Raw genomic sequence first — 6,732 nt, 5'->3', positions numbered from 1 at the left:
GCAACAAACATTATTGCACGGAAAGGGTTCGGTAGCGATAATGACTTCAGGACCTCTTAGGTTTTGTCAGACTTCACCCAAAATGTTGGTTTTTTTTTGTTGGTTTTTTTTTTTTTTTTGCTGCTTGTGCTTCTATGTTGCCTGCGCAGTTCATTGAGAGTGATGCAGCCATCTCAGTATGCTGTTGTTATCTGCATTCTATTGCGGTATTTCAGCAGGTGGTTTCGGGTTTGGTTGGGTCTCGCTATGGGGTTCAGGTGCTAGTTTGCAGCCTGGTTATGGTGTTGTGATAAGTCTGATGTTGGTGTAGGTTGTTAGTCAAGCTCAAAGATCTGGTCAATGTGAGCAGTCAGTTGTGCCATTGTTGACCTCCGTTGACTGTGTCGTTGGTTTGTTTTGTTGTGCTTTCTTGCTAGGTCTTTGTGCTTGTTTGTTAGCAGGATTGTTATCTTTGTTGGATGATTCACTACTACAAAATAGGGCTATAGCAACGCCTTTTTAGATAACAGTTTTCCTGGCGTTGCTATATCATAGCTATTGCAACAATTAAATAATTATTAATTTTATTAGACTTTGACTTTGGGAAAACGTTGCTATAAAAAAGCTATTGCAACACTTATATATTATGACTATTTTATTTCAACAGTTTTTAGTTTTTTAATATTTTAATGAGATATTTCAACGGTTTTTTGTCAAATATCTAAAACATGTTAAAAATTAAAAATAAAATAAAAAAAGAAATAGGTTTATTTCATCAGGGCGCGTTTATTTTGGGTTTCCCTCTCACTGCTTTTCACGGTTTTGTTAGGGTTTTGTTAGAGGCCTCTGTGTTCCTGGTTCTCTTTCGCCTTCCTCCTCATCGTTCCTTGAAGCAACAGATTTTATCTTCCATCATCGTTCCTTTGAAGCAACAGATTACGGCTCTAGATTGGAGATATAGAAAGTGACGAAATCCAGTTCTGAATTTGCGCGAAGAACCACGTTAGTTTGTATTTATTTCTTTGAATTTGCTCTTAAATTTCATAATTTTGCGATTTAAGTTTTCAACCGATTATATTGGAATTTTGTTGTGTTGTTCCGAGTTCTAAATTAGGGTTCTTAATTAGGGAATTCGGTTAATTGGGGAATTTGGATGATTGGGGAATTTGGTTGATTTTATTCATGGTGTATTTGTTGATTTCAATGGTTATTTTGGGTTATTTATTAAGTTTGAATCAGTTGGTTGCTCGGTGATGATGCTATACTATTAGGTTTTTTTCTCGTTCTGCTCTGTGCTATTCTGCTACCCTGTTCTATACTGCTGCTGTTATACTTACTGCTACTCGTTTTCAACTTTATAATATACAAGGAAATATATGGTAAAATGTTTTGTAAATTTGACCCATGTAGAGAGTATGTTAGGGAGGGAATGTGATGTTGAATATATATGTATAAAGTTGTATTGAGTTTTGAAGTGTTCACTTGTGAGAGAATCAAGAACTACGAAAGCTTGAATACTGGTTACATTTTCTATCTTTCTAATTGTAGTCTTTTTTAATTGAAAATGGATATGTTTTTTTGTTTTGCATGTTTTAGGCTGCATTTTTGTCAGCTTTGGCTGGTATTGAGGTTCAGAAGCTGCTGCTAGAGCAGCCATGGCAACTGTATATGACATGGATGGTGTAACAAGTAGGGGCAGTGGTCAGTTGCAGGCCTATTCGATAAAAGTGCAAAGTATTGTCTACCTTCTGGCTTCTTATTGTTAATTTAGAATCGTGGAAATCAGGTCACTCATGGGCCATGGGCTAGGCATTTCAGATTTAAGAAAAAAAGTTGTCATTTTATTGAACTGGTGGTAATACAACTACTAGGTGTGACAGCTTATTTGTATATGTATATAAGCAACACTATCATAGTCTCCCCAGTAGGCATTGTTTATACATCTTTTACGGCTATCTTATTAGATTCTCTTGCTTTTGTCTCCCAGGAAGGAATTACTGATCATCTGTCAATTTTGGTCTTACATATTAGTAAGTGATGCGTTGTGGTTCTTAATGTTTCTTGCAGTTGTCATGTTATAGTTTTTCTTATTTTTCTGTCTATAATTCTTCGGTTTCGATTCTACATATTTTTTAGGGCATCATAGTTAGTTAAAGTGTAATCTTGACCCTACATAAAGTTAGTATTACTACCTCGTTTTTTTTTTTTTTGTTTTACTCACCGTGCGTGGGTGTAAGATAAAGTAGGAGAGAGTGGAAAAAGTTGGGTATGTAAAAAGAATGTGGATAGGTGTAAGAATAAGTAGGAGAGTGTGGAAAGTTGTAATATGTGGGGCAAGAGGGAGAAGATGGATATACCAAAACTGGAATAAAGTAAAGTGAGTAGAACAAAAAAAACAACCATTTAGTGGAAAATGAGTAGAACAAAAGAAAACGGAGGTAGAACTATAGTAAGCATTCACCTATCATCAATTACAATGGCTAAAATAAGCTACAGTTTCAGTAATCTCGTTGCTTATTTGGTATCACTTGTAAGATAATTACACTGTGACATTGTGCTAGCTGAGGTAGTATATGTACTATGTGGCTTTTGTTTTTTGTTTATTGTGTGCTGTGTTGGTCATTGTGCTGCCGTTCTCAGCTGTAACAGTGTGTGCTTCACTTATTTGATATCCAGATCCTGCTGTTGAATCCAGTGGTGGTTCTGTAGCTTGTACACCAGAAGAAGCTCGTGCAGAGGCAGAGTCCCTGCTCAAACTGGAGGAGGACGAGTTTTTAAAGTCCATAGCAATCATTATCGAAGCTAAGGTTGGTACTTGGTTAGGCATGAATTTGTTCTAAATTCTAATTTCTTTTCCAGGGAATGACTTTATTGTTATTGGATTTCTTTATAGATGAAAGAGATCCAAGATAAGATTGATCGTTTTGAAGAAAAGGATTTGCAGTTGGAAAGGGAATGGCACCAGTTACGTCAAATGCAGCATCAGCTTCACCTAGATAAGCTCACTCTTTTATTTCACAAGACTTCTGCGCCTAAATCGGTAGAAAATTTTCAGATGGAAATGTCAGAACAAAATTTCCTACATCTAGTTAGTTCAACCATAATGTGTAGCTGTGATGTTTTAACCAGGCTTCTCTATTTCTTGCTGCTTGCCTGCTTCTATAAACATGAAAATTCCATGAAAATTCTGATGATATGTTTTCTGTTTATTACAAAAAATTCATATCGTTTTCCTTATTTTTTATTTAAAATTTATGAAAACAGGATGACTATCTTACGGATGTCAAAGTTGTCTACATTTCCAAAAGAGAGGAGAAAAAAAAAGTAAAGGAGATAATAACCGACAAGGTGAAAGACAAAGGTACGTACATGAGTATCGAGATGAGTTTAATGAAGATCATGGATCTAATGATGAAGATTAAGATCTTTCCGACAAGTGGAAAGAGATGAATTTTGCATTGGAGTCCTCTAAGGTATTATTGGAAGATTTATGCCCTTTTTTCTATAGGTGTTATGCTAGAAGTTTTCTAAGATAGTTTTTATTTTCTATTGTTGGTGTCTCTTTACTGTTTCCTTTTTTGTTTCTTCCTTTTCTTTTTGTTTTTGTTATTGAAGCATGCTGGGTAAAAACATACTTTCTTCTCAATTGTGTGAGGAAATTTTCTGCTTAGGCATTGTGAGTATATAAGTAGTTGTATGCATGTGTATCAGTGTATGTATCTTGTCTAATTTTCTACCCTGATCCGTTCAGCTTGCCTGTAAGTTGTAACTTCATGCTGCAAAACTCTTTACAAGTTCAAGAAGATGACAGTTTGTTGTAAGAAGTCAATTTATGTCCATCATTCCTCTCTCTTATAGGTAAAAGGAATTTTCTTTGTCCAAGATAATTATATACAAAAACTTTGCAGGGAGAAATCTGGAATAAGGTGTTTAGAGTAGGATGAAGTTGAAAAGAACGCTGTTAATTATTTTGATTTTGGAATCTATGCTCAGCTTTTACCTTAAGCCACAAATGATGTTATTGGTTTTTTATTGTTTAGGTTTATGTAAGTGGATGATCTTTTCACATGTTTCTCCCACTCTGATGTGAATAATTGATAAGTATCTTCTTAGTGAACAATTATAAGTTCCTCTCTCCCTTTTCTATAGCTTTCTATGTTTAGTACTTTCTATTGGCCCTGTCATATTTAAGTTAGTTTTAGCTTTTTGAAGGTCTATGATGCAACAATATTTGAATTTTGATTTCATTATGACTTCTATTTTGATTTTTGTATCTCCATAAACATTGATGTTACATGTTTTCTTTTTTCTCACTGTATTCATCATCCTTTTGACCTTTCGTTCCGGTGATTTCTTGGGTTATTCATTCACTATTCTGCAACATGATGGCAGTGTTGTTTTATTTTAAATTTTGATCCACCTCCATGAATTTTTGAACTATATCTTTTTTCTTATCATGCTTGGAGATGGATACAACAGAGGAAAATATATAAATATGGTGAAACTCCACCCCCGTGCCCCCTTTATTAAGGAAATATATAATTTGTTCTTTATTTTCACGATGTTCCTGTTGATCAATCAGGTGATGAGAAAATCAATGGAAGTTGATGAGGGTTGTGATCAATTGAGACTATATTTGATTTCCAGTACATAAAAGTGTCAAGTACTTTTTCTTTTTTTCTCCTTCAACCGCATGTAGCCATTTTTTCCCCTTATATTGTCTGATCTGCAGATATGAGTATGATTTTAGTTCCGGTTTAACTCAAGTAACTAGATTTCATTGAATGCTTATATACATGTATGTATAATCCACCTACAAATTGTTATGTATGCTATAACTCCCGGCACCCCTGAGTTGAAAAAAATCAATATTATTGGCTGCCAATAAGAGCTCTTTTACTGTATTTAATTAGTTTATACAGCAGCCAACATGAACTTTTTAGTCAATAGAGATTTGTGTCTACAATTTAAAATCTCGTGCTTTTGAGATGTAGTTAGAGAGTAATCGTGTCTGTACTTTGAAAATCTCTACCTTTGAGATGTAGATCCCAGAGTTAAAATGACAGTTTATAGTACAATAAGTCTACAATTATTTGGGTGTTTCCCATTAATTCTTTTGAGAAAAGTCTGAGGATAATTTTACAATTTACTTGGTCGAAAACTTGCAGATTTGAACTCTGAACCATACAAAGTATTTAGTAACATTCAATACATGGTTAAATTGGACAGAACATTTTATCATCCTGCAGGAACCTTGTTTTGGATGAATATTATATATGTGCATAATTGCATATGCTATGTACCAATCCTGATTTCTGTATATAGTTGAAATAGTCTCCCCTCTATTTTTTGGTGCTACTTGCCAGTACATATATTTTCTGAGTGGCTCAATTCTATACTAAGATTAAGTATTTGTGGATGTAGGCAGTATACGCCATTTTGAGAAGGGCTTGGAGGGTATCATTTTCAAGTTTTGTCAGTTTACGCTAAAGCAGTGGCTGACACCTATGTGTTCCTTTTTTTTCCCCAGTCGTCAACTGTTTTGTGTTATCCATCAGTACCATATTGGCTTCTGTTTGTCTGTGTTGTTGCTTTGCTTCTTGTATAATTGAAGTTGCAGTTTTAGTGCTTGTATCTATAGTTTGATACCATTTGCTTTTCATGACACTTACCTATATTTTTCTACACTTCAGGGTGCTCGGGTGAGAAGCTACAGACCTGATTCTCGTTCTAACAGGGATAAACAGAGAATGATGACACCGACATCAATCTGGATGGGATTAAGCTGCCTGAACATGATTTGACAGTGACCGGAATCACTGCTCATCCTAGGCATAAGATGCAAAAGAAGCCTCACCGGTTAGAGGGGTTTAACTTCTTATTGAGTATCTTAATAGCTGAGAATTATGGTGGTTGCATCTTGGCGCATGCTCCTGGCTCAGGAAAGACTTTTATGATTATCAGCTTCATGTAGAGTTTTCTTTCCTAGTATCCAAATGCTAGGCCACTGGTAGTTTCAGGACACTCCCTTACTAGATTTCTATTCCAAGAAAGCTGAGAATAGGTTTCAACAAAGTCCTTGGACAGTGGGTAGAGAAGAGGAGCATACTATTTCCTGGGCATAAGCAGTTCTCTACTATTGTCGCTGGTGATAGCTCGTGCATGGCAACTGCTTATTGCCAGGAGGTACTGCTGAAGTGCCCTAGCATCTTTTATGTAAACTTTATGTATATAAGATGTTTTTATATCTTGGGGGACCGTGTATACTATGTAAACTAGTATATTCAAAAATTAAAAGCTACTTTGAATATGTGAAGATTTATAAGGTTTATGTCACATACATATTATATAGGTTTTAAAGAATAGAGCTATTGGACCGTGATTGTAGGATTTTTGATTTTGAGGGACGTAGTTTTAGAACCAATATTTATTTATTTATTATTGAGGTAATTGTAATAGATATTATGCTTATGAATTTGAATTGTATACATTTTTTGAACTTATTTGTTATGAAAATCTTATTATACGCAATTTATATTCATTACATATATATATGGATAACTAAATCCATTTGAGAACGTAGCTTTACACTAATTGAAAGCGATCCATATGCTCAATTGAAAGTCTCGCCATAAATTCAAATGAAAGCGTTGCCATAAATTCAATTTGAAGCGTTTCCATAATCATAACTAAAAGTGTGGCTATAAACTCAATAGAAAGTGTTGCCACAGATACAATTGGATATGTTACCAT

The 6,732-nt window shown here is 34.7% G+C and overlaps 1 long non-coding RNA gene across 2 annotated transcripts; it reads left to right on the top strand.

The window, feature by feature from the left end:
* The first annotated feature begins 764 nt into the window (after positions 1 to 764).
* Positions 765 to 6,478, top strand: LOC110776550 (uncharacterized). Of its 2 annotated transcripts, XR_008923388.1 has the most exons (6): positions 765 to 981; positions 1,576 to 1,713; positions 1,967 to 2,009; positions 2,656 to 2,786; positions 2,873 to 3,452; positions 5,673 to 6,478. It is a non-coding gene; the product is annotated as an uncharacterized lncRNA (long non-coding RNA). The 2 variants fall into 2 exon arrangements; XR_008923416.1 differs by lacking the exon at positions 1,576 to 1,713 and having other exon boundaries at positions 766 to 981.
* Positions 6,479 to 6,732: the final 254 nt, after the last annotated feature.

This window comes from Spinacia oleracea, chromosome 1 (assembly GCF_020520425.1).
Source record: "Spinacia oleracea cultivar Varoflay chromosome 1, BTI_SOV_V1, whole genome shotgun sequence".
In the NCBI taxonomy this organism is placed as follows: Eukaryota; Viridiplantae; Streptophyta; class Magnoliopsida; order Caryophyllales; family Amaranthaceae; genus Spinacia; species Spinacia oleracea.
The sequence above is the reverse complement of the archived record's forward strand: the minus strand, read 5'-3'. Positions and strand labels throughout refer to the sequence as shown.